The 16,621-nt window shown below is 41.4% G+C and overlaps 1 long non-coding RNA gene across 8 annotated transcripts; it reads left to right on the top strand.

Moving 5' to 3' along the window:
- The first annotated feature begins 5,688 nt into the window (after positions 1 to 5,688).
- On the top strand, positions 5,689 to 9,748 carry LOC123117956 (uncharacterized). 8 transcript variants are annotated; one of them, XR_006457616.1, is made up of 7 exons: positions 5,689 to 6,137; positions 6,249 to 6,346; positions 6,571 to 6,641; positions 6,955 to 7,037; positions 7,718 to 7,828; positions 8,247 to 9,341; positions 9,511 to 9,748. It is a non-coding gene; the product is annotated as an uncharacterized lncRNA (long non-coding RNA). The 8 variants fall into 8 exon arrangements; XR_006457610.1 differs by having other exon boundaries at positions 9,525 to 9,748; XR_006457628.1 differs by having other exon boundaries at positions 5,692 to 6,137; positions 7,718 to 7,874; positions 8,247 to 8,397; positions 8,594 to 9,748.
- The last annotated feature ends 6,873 nt before the right edge of the window (positions 9,749 to 16,621 follow it).

The raw sequence follows: 16,621 nt of genomic DNA on the forward strand, positions 1-16,621 counted from the left end.
CCCTCGTGGGCCCCTCGTGGCTCCCGTGACCAACTTCTTTCGCCTATATTTAAAACAATACAGAGGCTAGCTAACTCGCTCCGAGAATGCTCCCCCGATCGCGTCCTTCGATGGCCATTCGATCGTGGTCAACGAGGTTCTTCTTTCGCTGCTGGCCGTTGGATGCTCATTGGAAATTGGTTTGTCTCGTTTTGACCGCGTGGTGACTCATGGACAGGGTATGACCTGTGGGCTCGGGGTTGATCCGATTGGCTGGGTGCTAGTTTTTCGGTGCGTGGGGCAGCCTCTCCTGCCGCACCGCGTGCGCGCTTTGCCCGTGTCGTGCGTCGCGGGGGAGCTGCGGAAGGGTCAGCCGTTGCATGTGCACCTGGCTTTTGTGCCCACACTTATGCTGTCTTAATGACAGGTGGGCCTATGCTTCTCCTGGTCCCACTCATCAGCTGCGGTGGCTGCACATATCATGTTTTCTGGTTTTCTCCGTCAACCGCTTCTGGCACAATGCTCCTCACGCATTAAAAAATCCCGCATCGTGCGTCCTGTGTCTGCTGTAGAGGGATGGGTCGACACATGTGCACTCGGATTGTGCACACCCATTGTACTAGCGCGATGACGGGTGGGCCGATGCTGCTCCCAGTCCCGCTCGTCGGCTGCTACTCCTATGTCTTGTGCGCGTAAACGCCCTGCAAGCTTTTCCTGTGCGCGGTGTTGCATCTCATCTGTGTTGAGAGGAAAAATGAATCAACTATCTTCTTTACTAGATGGCATCTGCTATTTATACAAGGGAAAGGACACCATTGGAAAAGGTGTCTGTTCAGAGGAGGTGCCTGTTCGGCAGGAACCGACGCAGCAGTTTTACAACTGCCTGCGGTTAGTACAAGCAGGGATTAATCCCATAATTAACACATGGTTAATTAATTCTAACACTCCCCCTAACCAATGCTTGATCTTGTGAGCAGACATCATCTTGATAAAGTTTCCTCCAAAACCCTGTGGGAAAAATGAGGATAGAGGTGTTTGATATGTTGCCAAAAACTCCTTCAAACCCAGTAGGAAAAATAAGGAGAAAATGCCGCAACATATAATGATTATTGTCTGTTTAACTCAATATGAGAAAAACCCATAGAATTAAAGGACAATAAATATGTCGTATATACTTTCTTAAAAACCCCGGTGGGGAAAACAGAAAATATGACATATGGTCTTGTGTTGATATTACCTCATTAAAAACCTTCATGAGAACCTATAAAGTAAACTCATGAAGGGAAAAAGAGTATAATATGATGCTTTTAACAGGAACAATTCAGGAAGATACTCCCCCTGATTCTTGCAAATTCTGAAGCCGTCATATACCAATTCCATGAACATATTTCCGAAATGTAGAAGTTGGTAGAGACTTGGTGAACAAATCAGTCACATGATTTGACTTACAAGATATGCAATATAGTGATATTGCTTATTATGTAACTTGTTTGCATCCGGGCAACACAAGCAACATTATCTTTGAGATAATGGTTGGTGGATGTAGCCATGATGTCTGTTTCGAAGACTCTTCATGAGAGGGCTACCACACCTAGTAGGAACACTAAGCTTGTCTACGATCTGACATAGTGGGGATCTGATCGATGTATCCAATGATATCGGTGTTCACATTTCTATGAAACTGAAAAACCAGGACAAAATGTTTGATGCCTTGGAGATATTGAAAGATATTCTTGAGTACCAACCAATTGTGTTTGGTGGATCCAATGGCTTATGGAACGTTGAGTCCCAATATCTCATTTCCATCATCTCTTGGTCTAAATCGATCTTTCTCTACGTCTAGAGAATGAACTACCATGAGAGTTATGGATGGATAAGATTTGTCCACAATGAATTTCTCCAATATATTTTGGATATAGACAACATAGTAAACCATAGTGTATGAATGAAGGTGATCAAGTTGTAGTAACGAGCGGTATTTTGGTTTACCCAAATCCTTCATTTTAAACTCCATCATTTAGATGATTACATGTGTCGTCATTGCAGACACACAAATATGGATAATCATCATTGTAGGAGTAATCCTTGTGCATAAGGAACCCACTACGTCGGTTGTACCATATGTACCGACAACAATAAGTCGTATGGGACTTACTGATTCTACACAATGTATGTTGCATTTTGTAATTCAATTCAGAATTGAGATTCCATCGGGAATCAATCATATATGTCTGAATCTAGTGATCCACATGTATATATAATCACTACATCTATCAACTGCAAAGATAGATGATTTTATGTTGCCAATGATATAAGTTATCAGAAAGAGATTCCACCTCTTGGAGAATAGTTGGGTATCTGCGTGAACCCTTGTGCTACAATACTTGCTCTATGTTTCACCACCTTGTTGTTCTCAATTCTGTTTTCAGAAGAAAACTGGTGTAGGTATTGCTTATGAATACCTTCCCATTATTGAGCAAGATTATTTCTACCTAGATTATACCATTTGCTTGAGTTCAGTCTGAGTGTTGTTCACACTTTGCCATGGCCATGGTCTTTGGATCTGAATCACTTGAAAGGTTTTTCAATCTAGTTGAGAAATGTATGTCGACAATTGTAGACTTCCGGTTCTATGTTTCTCCAGAATCTATATATCAATATATAGTTGATGGAAATATCATTACCCATGGTAACTGCTCACGATTTCCCAATGCGATTGAGTCGGGTATTCCGATGTCCCGGTCATTGTGTGCACTATGACCTGGGTTGGTGGAGGTTTCCCGTCCACTAGGTGTATACTACCCATTAGGTATCTGTCAACGTGAAGTTGACTTGCATTTACTGATTCACAGGCCTTGATATCCTTGCTTGCGAGAAGCTAAATCTTGATGTACTATTGCCATACATCTCCCCCTATTGCTTCGAATGGGGAGTGGAGTGATTCTTATTGGTACCTTCACTCTTTCAGGCATATTTTGCAGGATTGTAGGATTGTGTGACACCTTTATAGTCAGCAAATTAATCTGGCGGGTTATTTGCAATGTGTTGCAAATGTTCTGAACGCATGGTTCGGATCTTTGAGTACGTGGATTTGAGGCAGAAATGTGTTGAACATTCCACTAATTTCCTGGCATTCTTTATGGTACTTGAAATCTCCCCCTAATGCCTGGAAATGTTCCTCATTGAATCAGCATACTGGCCTTGAATAACTCCCCATGTGAGGGGCTTGAGGTATTGACGGTAATACAGTTATACCTCACATAGATCCCAACTATATGTTGAGGGGCCAATGATGTATGCCGGGTGGTGATATCAGTATGCAACCGAATTACCGCAGATAGGAAATACTTGGTAGATATCCACATATCAAAGATAGAGGGGAATAATATTATGCAGTTCTGTCATGAGCGTGTAAAACTGCATGACTCCAACGTAAAGTTGGTAAGTTCCAATTACGAAGTAAAGATAATGCAATGAGCTTAACTCTTTAAATAGGATTCTACCAAACCATTTTGAGTCTAGACCTTAGGACAAATTGCTAAACTCAATCCAAGGGCCATAGAGAAGGCACTCAAGGAGAATTCTGCATTGTTATCCATTCGATTTGCTTGAAATGATGTCAGGATAATGAGCCAATGGTTTCGTGTGAATAAAGCACACACTTAAGACCATCATGTAGATATGTCTTATAGAACCATGGAATACCTGAATAGTCTAGTCAATGGATGGGAAGAGCCACTTACCTCAACTTGATGCATTCAAGGAGTCCGAGTGGTTCAGCGTAGACTTTAAGGTGCGCGAGCCTTAAAATTAGCTTTCCTGTGTCACTTGTAGTGCACATATAAATTCAAATGGTGTTAGAATTTAGCATCATAATAATCATAAAATATTGGAATTGCTGATAGTTTCGGTTTCAACCCAATGTCTCTCAATGACCAAGGTGAGTATGCCAAGTTTTTCATGTACAAGACATTTTAGAAAACTATCTTGGGCGCAACATGTGCTACGGGTTTTATAGTATGTGTAGTACAATCCAGATGATACGTAAAAAATGTGCTTGCCATATACGTTGCATATGGTAAAGAGAATGTATTTCTCTTTCTTGTCAGCATAAGTTTCGCTATGGAAACCATTTTGACAAATATCTCTATAGCTTAGTAGGGTACGAGTTAAACTTGGGAAGCAATGAAGCATCCTGACGTTACTCGAGTACCCACAAGGATAGTAAATATGACTCGAGTTGAGCCAACAAATACCTCATCGGATCTAGCGATTTTAAAATATCTCCTTTCTCTCAATGAAAGTGGAAACATTGGACTTCCCTGAGTATAGAGTTTGTGGTGCATATGCCCACAAGGCACATATCATTTTTCATCGGATTGACTCCCGTAGAAATCTATATATATACATAAAGATTCTCAATAAAATCACTGTCGGATATATAGAATACATAAAAATGAATTTGTATCAAAGTGCTGATACAATATATTGTGATATACAATATATGATGACAATAATAATCATGTTCTTATTAGAACATCATAAATGGACATAGATAAATAGATCACTAAGGAGACTAAGGGACTAAATGTATAGTCTCCAAACATGTTGGTTGATGCATATTCAACCATCATGCTTTCCATGCTCATAGGGTCTCGTGACAGCTTGATGGTGTCAAGTTGAGGGTTTGAAGTGAGTTTGAAACCATTACCCTTGAGGTCCTCTGCATCCCGGTGGCGTGGCTTGGATTGCACGCACTATCCCATGGGATGCAAGACTGATCTTGATGTCCATGACCCGCTTAAGTAAGTTGTGGCCATTGAGGGCAAGTGCCTCAAATTGTTAGCCATCGATTACTTATAGGGGCAAGACAGAGATAATTAATTTACAAGAAGTAAACTAAAAACCATCATGGTTTTGTAATAAGAATGCAAAAATTTGACTCAAGTGTATAACTTGAAAATGCTCAACCTCAATTGTGGGAACATAAACACATTGAAGATCATACAGATCTGACAGTAATAGAGATAGTCTACACATGGGCAGTAGATCCAACTCATCACCTTGTGTTTTCCTAATATAATGAGGGAGATGTTATTGTCAAAATTTTACAAGTTTGTTGTGCGGGAGAAATCAATCTTGACCGTTATGACATGTTCATGAAGAATGTCAATGTGGTAAATACATAGAACATATCATTCCCGGTGAAAAACCGATAATTTATTTATATTACAGATTGTGTAATATAAATACATCTTAAAGTTGCAAAACTAATAGATTTCAAGAAGGTGGCTCGAAATCATTAATGTGAATCTCAAATTGCTAAGGATGACACCTTGAATTTTGCATATGTATTTGCAAGAAATTGAAAATCTTAATTGCAAATAGACGTAATTAATCTCAACATGTGGCAAACATGGAAATATATTACATCATAGGTAGATTCTGGAATACATATGGTACTCAACAGAAAACAAAACTAATGTAATGAATAATAATGATGTTGCAAACTTGATACTCAAGTGTAAAATTTGAATTGTATAGACCTCAAATTAAATGATATCAAGTTACAAGATAATTCAGTTGGGTGAATTAGTATTTTGCGAGAGAAAATTAATCTCGATCGCAATGAGATTGCTTCGTGAGAGAAAGAAAAATATATTTCTCAATCGCGACCGATGCATCGTGCGTGCCCCTCCATCTGTAGTTTTTTTTTTTTTGAGAGACTCCATCTGTAGTTGGAGAGAGATGGACTGGCAAAACTCCGCTAGCCCTTGGCCGCCTCCAATTTCCCTTTCCCTCTCTCCAATCTCCACCGCCGCCGCCGCCGCCTCCTCTCGGTTTCTCATGCTGCCGCTCCGACGAAGAGCGCGCCGCTGGTGCTTAGATTCTGGGGACATCTCATGGTCTTCGTTGACGGAAGGAGGGGAAGAGCAGCCGCGCCAGGCGGCATGCCTCGCCGTGCCGCGTGGCAGCCGCTGCCCCATGCTTTGCCGGTGCCGTCTCATCGTCTTCATAGACATGCGCATCTCTGTCAGGACCGCGCGTCCATGCCTCCCATCTACCGGGCTGGAGTGGCCGCCTCCTGGTTGAGGCATCGAACGTCCTCGGCTGCTGCCGCTGCTGCTGGCCGGGTCCCTCCTCTCGCTCCTGCCGAGGTCGCATGTTCGTCGAGGCATCAAGGCGCCTCAGTTTCCTTTTCTTTTTCCCTATTTCTGATCTTGCACTTGTTTCTTCTTTTTGGACCTCTCTGTCCGCTGAAATTGCAGGCTGAGGTGAGCACCATGAAGACGATGTCAGTGGATGATATAGAGAGCTCCTCGAACAAGTAGCAGTTCTGGAGGAACTTGAAGATGTCATGTTTCAGGTATGTTCACCGGAAGAGGGGTTACAATTTTAGCATGTCCAGTTGGTTCATGTAACCTTGCATCTTCGTCTGCTGGCATGTCTAGATTGCATACATGGTATTGATGTGTTGGTAAAGTCCTTTTAGATGAAAAGAAAGTGCCTTTTTCTTTCAATATAGTTGACATGTGAATAGTTATATTAATGAATGTAAGAGTTTTCTGAATTTTACCTTCTCATTTGCAGTTTTGATGTGAATCGCTACAACAACAATTAGAGGAGACCGTGCATTGCAGGTTCAGAACCAATTTATATGGGTATGTACAAGCTGCTCGTTTCTATCTTGGTTTTAAATTGGTTTTACATTGGTGAATTAGCATAGCATACTGAGTGTTGAGCTTTATTTCATCTACATTTGGTTTTGAAGATGTGTGCTTTTAAGAAACTTTGTATTCTTCTCTATTTTGAAGAGCCCACAAAGAGACTAAAAGAATGGTTGTAGGTTCCTTTCTGTGGTTTATGAACTCTGGGACTAGGCCGAACTAACTTTGTTTAACAAATAACTTTCTCATCCCTAAATAAATCTGTGTTTGGCTGATTTCAAGAGAAATGTTTGATCATCATTTTCAGATGATTGACATATGGATCTTAGCGAGATTCAAGGGAACGCGTGATATGACTGTGCCTTGTATAAGCAAAGCTGAGCTGTTGAGGTAATTATTCTGTAGGTGCCTTCTATAAACAGTTAAACACGCAACACATCCGTATGTTCTTTTCATATAGTTCCTTATATAAGTACATTTCATTAATACGTGTCTTGTTTTACTTTTGTCCACGGTGACTATGGCATTCTTGGCTTCTGTTATTATGTTTGTGTGTAAAATTGGTTGTTGAACTGAGGAATATGCTAATTCATCATTTGTCTCATTCGTTCTTGTAAATAGTTTCTACTCCATGTGGTTATGAGCTGCTACATTTTTCCAGTTACAAGTGTCCTTTGCTTAATGGCTCAGTTTCTTTTGCTCGAGCCAGACATGCAAGCCCGATGTAAAACCCACCGCGTGCACCGTGTCGTGGCTTAGTCTCTTTGAGTTTCAGCTTTGACATCACGTTTCTCTAACTGGCTTGCTTAGCCATGGACAGTGAGACCACCCTTCATTGATTTCTTCATCTCTATGTTTATTCTAGGCATCATGTCTTTGTTGGCTGCACAATTGTTCAAACTCTATCCTAGCTGTAGGTTTATTTGAGGGAGATTGAGTAGGAGTGTTTATTTTCTATATATAAAATGGATTCAACATCCAACTTTAGTCAAGAACAAACCATTATTGTTTTTACGGTTTTATGAGATGTTGCAAGATTGATTTGAGTTGTTCTCATTTATGGTTTTCAGACTATTCTATCCTGAAGTATTGGTTTATTACCGAGGAAGCCTTAAACAGAGAAGCTGAATGCAGTTTTTGTATCTTTCGTCAAAGTCCTGAACGGTCCAATGAAAATCTTGGTATGCACAGCTTCAGAGCTTCATCACATTATAGTAGGGGAAAATGGTATGCAGAATGTCAAAAGCTTCATTTTGGTCCATTAGATAGTTTATAGCTTTGTCACTGGAGCTGTGACAAAATAATCGCAGCTTGTGAAAATTATATACAACCATGAATGCTCCATAGTTTTCCATGCAACACAGCTACTGAATCTGCAAGACATGCTTATTTCTGGCAGAATCTTAGTGGATAAATTAGCATTGTGTAAGATCTGCCATGATAGTTTTCTCAATACCATTTTGCATTTTGGGACTGTTTGAGCACTAAAGAATGTTAACAGGTTTACCATTTCTCATCTCTTTGTGATATCCGTAGGTATTCTGGTGTCTCAGTTAGTCCCCAGCCTCTTTCACTGACCCATAAATTATCTGTCTCTAGGTCTCCTCAATTGTATTCTGGTCCATGAGGTCATGGGTTCAAGTCCTGGAAACAGCCTCTTACAGAAATGTAGGGAAAGGCTGCGTACTATAGACCCAAAGTGGTCGGACCCTTCCCTGGACCCTGCGCAAGCGGGAGCTACATGCACCAGGTAGGTCTCCTCAATTGTATTCTGGTTTAGAACAACAAAACTATTTTTGCCTCAGCTACTTTGTCGGTGTCGTGTACATTGTCATGGATTTGATGTCATGTAGTTCCAGGTGTTTTATTATACTTCCAGTCTCAGTATATGACGGCATGATATGATGATATTACCCTAAACCTGCTCTCCCGCTCATTCAAATCAGGATGTCGGCGGACGCGTCTGCTGCGTGTCCCCATCCGTCCGCAACGTCTGCAACTGTAATCACAGAATTAGCAGCATCCTGCGTACGCGACTTCTGACTGCTCGCTATGCCCGGCGGGCACATGCGGACGTCCGCATCTGCCTTGCAAACTCTGTATACATCAAGCATAATGCAATCCATGCTAGAAAATTACCAAAGAAACATCTTTAGTTGCAAATGAGGCCCAACATCATGTAGACATAAGTTGAATCTCATGTAAAAGCGTACACACGCTCAACCTCATGTACAGCAGTAATTTAAGAGTTAGCTCCACCTGTTATAATAGTTTTTTGACCAATCTGACTTTGGAATATCAAGACGAATTGCTCCCAACAAATTTGTGTTATGCTGACTTCTGTAAAAAAAAGTCTATGCTCAGTTGCATGAGTTAATCCAGTTTTAGGACTGAACAATAGATTAATACACACATATTTCACTGTGGTTTGTGGCAATTTTGCGGCAGGTACAATGCTAAAAAAAATCAATTTTTGTTCAATTTTATGGTCAAGATCTTAGGTTGATGATAACTTGATATGTGGTTCTCCTGTAGCATTAGTTATATTTTGGATTATCTTACCCAAAACTAACTACATGAAAAATGACTACTTTATTTTATACCATGTTAACTTAGGCCTGAAATATGGAAGTTACTTATCATACAAGAAGAGGCAAAATAACATTTGTACCATATTTGGTTCAAGTCTACCAGGTAAATAATTTCAAATGATCAGATTGAGTTGTTTTAGAAATGAAAAACGGAACTTGTCCTTGTTTATCTTCCCTTTTTGTGTTAAAATAAGAAGAATGATACACCACACACTGCCCTTTGGTTATTTTTGCCCTTGTATATTGCATGCTTCTTCGCCTATGACCGGCAGAACACAATGTATAGGATGTTTGTACAAAGAGCTACAAGGAGAGCACTCTTCAACGATGGCAATATCCAATGAAGCTGCAAATTGTTGGGTGTATGTATATGTGTACCGAAGTTGAGTTGAATCCCTAAGGAAGAACCAAACATTTATTTCTATCTTATTATATGCTATCTTAAATGCAAAAGTGTGAGCTATGTTAACAACTGTTTCAGTATGATGTTTGGAAATGTTAATGATTGCAGTTTTTGCACGCTCAAGTAGATATTTGTAAAAAAATCATCACAGTTTTTCACTAGAGAGGTTTTCATTGATGCCCTAACTGGTTGCTCAAACCTTAAGTTACTACCCCCTCTGTTCACTTTTACAAGGCGTTGTAGATATTTTAAAAGTGAACGGAGAGAGTAACACATACACATATTTTCAATGTTGGTTTTAAATAGGATTTTGTGCCGTCTGGCGCAATGAGTCATATTTTTAGCGCCGCTGGGTCATTCTGCCATGTAATGTTCTTATACAAATATGTTTTTTTAAACTTAGATTTCTCAATGTAATAACCATATTTTCAAATAAAAAAATGTTTTCGTAACTGGTCCATACATGTTATACAAATTTGATTTTGTTTTCAAACTTAGATTTCTCAGCGTGATAAACATATTTTCAATATAGCATGATTTATCACATGTGCTTTCTACTACCAATATCGATTATGTTCTTGCAAAATGGAACTATTTTCATCGACAACATGGCTTTAGCGGGTCTCTGCGCCATTTCGCGCAACGGGTCAACTAGTATACTCATATACCCAGAAAACATAGAGGGGCACAACAGATTGGGAGTTCCGCCGCCGCAAGCCTCTGTAGCCACCAAAAACCAATCGAGGCCTTGTTCCGGCATCCTGTCGGAGGGAGGATCCCTCACCGATGGCCATCTTCATCATCCCGACGCTCTCCATGACGAGGAGGGAGTAGTTCACCCTCAGGGCTGAGGGTATGTACCAGTAGCTATGTGTTTGATCTCTCTCTCGTGTTCTTGATATGGCACGATCTTGATGTATCGCGAGCTTTGCTATTATAGTTTGATCTTATGATGTTTCTCCCCCTCTACTCTCTTGTAATGGATTGAGTTTTTCCTCTGAAGTTATCTTAGGATTGAGTCTTTAAGGATTTGAGAACACTTGATGTATGTGTTGCATGTGCTTATCTGTGGTGACAATGGGATATTCACGTGATTCACTTGATGTATGTTTTGGTGATCAACTTGCGGGTTCTGTGACCTTGTGAACTTATGCATAGGGGTTGGCACACGCTTTCGTCTTGACTCTCTGGTAGAAACTTTGGGGCACTCTTTGAAGTTCTTTGTGTTGGTTGAATAGATGAATCTGAGATTGTGTGATGCATATTGTATAATCATACCTACGGATACTTGAGGTGATATTGGAGTATCTAGGTGACATTAGGGTTTTTGTTGATTTGTGTCTTAAGGTGTTATTCTAGTACGAACTCTAGGATAGATCGAACAGAAAGAATAGCTTCGTGTTATTTTACTACAGACTCTTGAATAGATCGATCAGAAAGAATAACTTTGAGGTGGTTTCCTACCCTACAATAATCTCTTCGTTTGTTCTCCGCTATTAGTGACTTTGGAGTGACTCTTTGTTGCACGTTTAGGGATCTAGTTATGTGATCTAGTTATGTTATTATTGTTGAGAAAACTTGCACTAGTGAAAGTATGAACCTTAGGCCTTGTTTTGAAGCATTGCAATACCATTTAGGCTCACTTTTATCATTTGTTACCTTGCTGTTTTTATAATTTTAGATTACAAAAACCTATATCTACCATCCATATTGCACTTGTATCACCATCTCTTTGCTGAACTAGTGCACCTATTCAAATATTGGGTGTGTTGGGGACACAAGAGACTTTTTGTTATTTGGTTGCAGGGTTGTTTGAGAGAGACCATCTTCATCCTATGTCTCCCACGGATTGATAAATCTTAGGTCATTCACTTGAGAGAAATTTGCTACTGTCCTACAAACCTCTGCATGGAGGCCCACCAACGTCTACAAGAAGGTTGTGTAGTAGACATCAGTTCTTCACTTCTGGCCCCTCTCATCGATCTTCGACGACGCGCCCAATCATGGGCCCGCGCGGACAAAGTTGTGCGTTGGAATTTTGAACATCACAAACCACCCTTTTCACTCATATATATTTGGACCACATGCTGGTGTGGTTGCCTTCTGACCCTCTCTAAGATTTTTTTTGCTGCAAAGACTCTGATAACGCTCAACAGACACAGGTATAATGTCTTAACTGTGCGTGATGCAAGTGCGCTTGAATCACCACGACTACGCAAGCGCGAGCAAAGGTGGATGTACTGGCTCAACCGTGTGCGATGCAAGTGCGCTGTAAAATCACCACAACTACGCAAGCGCAAGCCTATTCAAGTGCGTTGTAAAATCACCACGACTGCTCAAGCACGAGCAAAGGTGGAGGTACTGTGTTAACCGTGTGCGATGCAAGTGCGCTGTAAAATCACCACCTACACAAGCTAAAGGCGGGTAGTTTATTTAGATGGAATTCCACCTCTGCGTCTGAAAATTAGGACGAACCGTCTATGATAGACCAACTAGCTAGAAATCTAAAAACAAACTACCCGCCTTCAGCGTTGCAAAAATCGGCGGTTCCGCCACTTTTCCTTATTATCATACACACATATTCTTATTGGACCATGCGCGATCTTGGGTACTCCCGCACCGCATCAATTCCTTTACCCAAATTTTAGTAGTCGTCGTACTTCAATTGTCGCCCACACTCTTCCAGCACGGACCTTATAGTAAAATTGTAGTAGTCGAGGCATTTGAACTGTTGCCCTCCCTCGTCCACCACCATCTCCACCCACCATTACTAAAACTTTCAGTAGATGCGGCGTATCTTCAAACACCACACCCCCCCCTCCATAATCCCCCACCCGGCCCCCTCCCCCCCTCGAACCCTAGCTCGCCGCTGCCCGCGCCAACCCCTGTCGGTCTGCTCGCTCCTCCTAGCTTAGATAATAAAGTTAAGGTAACCTAGTAATTCTCATATCGTCGCCCCACTCCCCTGAGTTTTTATATGAGGCATGCGGTGCCCCTCCCCGCCAGATCCACATCCCCTGCTCCAGAATGTCGCAGCCTAAGCTCGACCACATATCCCGAGGAGCCTGACAAGCGTTCGGCCAAGAAGAGGTTTATCATGGCCTCTCTAGCGGACGTTGGGAGGTGGTCGCCGTTCGCCTCGACCTGTCGATCCTGGAGCAACACCTCGCCGTGGAAGTCAGCGAAGATGTTGACTGTGTTGCCATGCCGAAGGCTTCTCGTCAGCGGGCTAGCATATTACTGTATCTCAGGAAAGCTGGCTACGACATCAAGCTCGTCGACAGCGACGACTTCATGTGGGCCATGCCACAGGTTAAGTGGTCCATCCCCAACCCCTCTGGTTCAACTATCGTCGATCTCTTTGATGGCCCTGCCGCAGATCTTCTCTGCCACGCGGTCAAGGATTTGTGATCCTTGTACGCCATCGAGCCCATTTTGTCATTCTTGAAGGACATGTTCTACGGCGGCGGCTTGGGATCCTCAATTGCCAACTCAGATCTCATCGACCACGACCACGAGGAGGGCACCCACAAAGGTTCTTCCGAGTTGAAACAACCCATCTGTGACATCAGAGAGCGCACCATGGGTATGTGCTCTTCCACCTGGAAGGATCCCGTCCATGACATGTGAGGCAACATCCTATCAGCAAATCTTACCTTTCTAGCTTGCCAACCCGTACCCTTTGTTGTAGTAGCATTTGCCGTGTGGTGTTTTAACTATGTCGTGTTTAATTATTTCAGTTATGCAAAAATGTATTGTTCAATAGGGCTATGTGATGTTTAAGTATGAATTGTCCACTTCAGTTTCACGAATGGCTATATTTGGTAGTTTATAGTGAGTACATGCCTTGTTTATCTGTATTTGGTTGTTAGGTTGGTTATAGTAAGCATTTTTTCAGTTATCGAGCAGATGCCTTGTTTATATGTATTTGGTTGTTAGGTTGGTTGAAGTGAGTATTTGTCCAGTTATCAAGCAGATGCCTTGTTTATCTGTATTTCGTTGTTAGGTTGGTTGTAGTGAGCATTTGTCCAGTTTTCAAGCACATGCCTTGTTTATATGTATTTGCTTGTTAGGTTGGTTGTAGTGAGCATTTGTCCAGTTTTGAAGCATATGCCTTATTTATTTGTATTTGCTTGTTAGGTTGGTTGCAGTGAGACTCTGTCCAGTTTTTAATGGCTATATTTGGTTGTTATACTGATCATTTATGGCTTGTTTATTTCAGTCGTTCACAATGTGATGTTCACTATGTGCAAGTCGAAACTGTGCCGCTCGATTGCATCAATACCAATTTGAACGGCTATATTTGGTTCCAGTTATGCCTGGTGCAGTTAACACGTGCCATTTATTTTAGTTTTACACATTTACCCAGTGTGATGTTTAAGCATTACCTACGTTCTATTCATTTTCAACAATACCAGTTTGAATTGCAATATTTGATGGCTGTTAAGCCTGATGTCAGTAACATTGCCTTCCATTTTATATCCGCTTTAACATCATGCTGAAACCAACACATTCAAGCTATCGCTTGGAGATAATGTTGTTTACCTTTGCCGATGAGAAAATCAATACCATTGTTACAACCACAACCCATACTGCTACATATACTGGACCAATTACTAGAGCTCGCGCACGCTAATTAAATATCAGGTACTTACGTTTCTTGGTAATGATTCTAATGTTCATGAGAATATGATGCTACCTAAATTGGATACATTTGTTTTGCTTACAAACGAAGGGCCTAGCATGGACAAGAGGGATGATCACTTGAGCAAGATCAAGCATGGAGATGATGGCATGCACAAGGGAAACAAGATTGGGGTTTGAAAATGATTTCAGGACTTTGAAGCCACCATAATGAATGTATGAAGACTTGGATGAAATATACAAAATGTCACTTCCTAAATTTCGTCTAGAGGCTATTATAGGTGCTGAGTCGCCTTATTATTGGGTCAGGCCCATGTAATTTCGAAATAGTAGAGTATAGGCTGTTTTAAGAGTCTGTATGTGTGAGGAAACAAGAGATAGGGTTGGTTTCAGACCCCTTTCCCAAGGGCCACCAAATTCCCCCATCTTCCTCCATATATACAACCCTTAGGGCATCGTCTAGACTTTGGGTTTTGTTTAGATTAAAAGTTTGCCATAGTTGCAACTTCACGTATTTCGTTTGTGTTCAACGACCAGACCAAGACGTCACGGAACCCCACCTTCATTAATAAGGCTTTCCTCTTATATTCGCAATATCCATATTGCAATTCAGTTTCTTGCTTGTTCTTTGTTTGCTTGCATCAAATAGACTTTTGTGGTCAGGTTGATCGTGCTTCAGCATGGTCAATAACCACTGGAGTTGGTTTAGCGATTGCTAAGGCGCGACATCCTCGCATGTTCGTAGTCAGATTGTCAAAGTCTACTCCATCAAAAATGATAGCCACCATCTCATCGAAAGACGCGACACCTTTGTCTCTATAAACTGGTATCAGATTTCCAGGTTGCTCGGTGAGATTTTCCAGTTTTCCATAATTTAGATCGAGTCTGTTCTTCATATCTATAGTCCACGAAAAAGCAAAAAAATAATTTGGGGTTAGTTCATCATATCGGAACCAATCTGAGCCTTTGCATAATCTTTTTAGAGTTTTGCTTTATTGAATTTACGGTTGCATCGTCGTGTCGAGTTGCTGGTCTTAGTGTCTAGTCCTTTAGAGTTTCGAGTTCTATTCATAGGTTGTCACGTCGCCACTGCCATATATCACCACTGCATCATCATCGTGCCGCTGCCATATACCACCACCACATGTTCGCCACCAATCCGAGTCCATATACGCTACCACCTATCCGCCGCCATCACGCCAATCCGAGTCCACCTATAATATATACCCGCCACCAGTCCAAGTTTCACCAGATTCAACTCCGCCACCAGTCCGAGTTCCACCAGATTCATCTCCGCCACTAGTCCGAGTCCAATATTTATTACTCTATTGTCGATTTCCAGACCACTCCATACTCTAAGTCATGACAGAGTAGGACTCCCGAAATCCGTGTTACCCGTAGTAGAAAAATATTTCCAGTTTCAGAAAAAAAAACTAAGTCTACAAAATTCTGGCTAGGCAGTTTTTAGACCATTTGTAGACTTTTTTGGAAAAAATTGTTGCAGAGCAAAAGGTAAGAGGAAAAAAGTGCAAAGAAAAGTCAAAAAAAAAGAAAAATAATTCAAAGAGTGCTCCTCCCTTGTTTACGTGCAGCGTCGTGATTTCGTTAGTGTTCTAGGCTCGAATCTCTAGTACGGTCTAGCCTAGGACCAGCACAGTACCATCGTTGAGATTTATTTAACTTTGCATCTCTGCATTGATTATTGCTGACCCTTTTTGTTACCATATCATAAGCCTTCCCAGCTCCACATATATCTACGTCGTGCATTTGACTCTCCCTGGCCATCGCTCTATCCAGGCTTTGAGAGTTTTGACTACAACGGATGCCGATCACCACCTGATGCTAGGTAAGAACTGGTAAGAATTTGTGATTCGCTTGACGGATTTGTGACACACCACCACCACCACCACTTCCTAGTAGTTTGTAGGATCATATTCTTGTATGTTTCTATTGCTACTAACCATGGCAGGATCACAAGCCGATGAGACTGATTGGGCGAACATGATGACAAACAGCTACATGATAAATTTTAGCAAATGATGAGTGAACAAGTACAAGATGTGCTAAACAGATTTAAAGAGGCCATGGAGAAGATAGATGGCATTGAGAAGACGTTCGAAACAAAGCTCAATAACAAGTTTAATGAATTGCTCGCATGTCTTCCACAACCACCGCCAGTTGCACCTGTCGCACCTCTACAACAACAACAACAGCAAAAACAAAAAACAACAACAACAACAACAACAACAACAACAACAACAACAACAACAACAACAACAACAACAACAACAACAACAACAACAACAACAACAAAAGCAGCAGCAACAGCAGCAGCA

The sequence above is a fragment of the Triticum aestivum genome, chromosome 1B, assembly GCF_018294505.1.
Source record: "Triticum aestivum cultivar Chinese Spring chromosome 1B, IWGSC CS RefSeq v2.1, whole genome shotgun sequence".
Taxonomy (NCBI): domain Eukaryota; kingdom Viridiplantae; phylum Streptophyta; class Magnoliopsida; order Poales; family Poaceae; genus Triticum; species Triticum aestivum.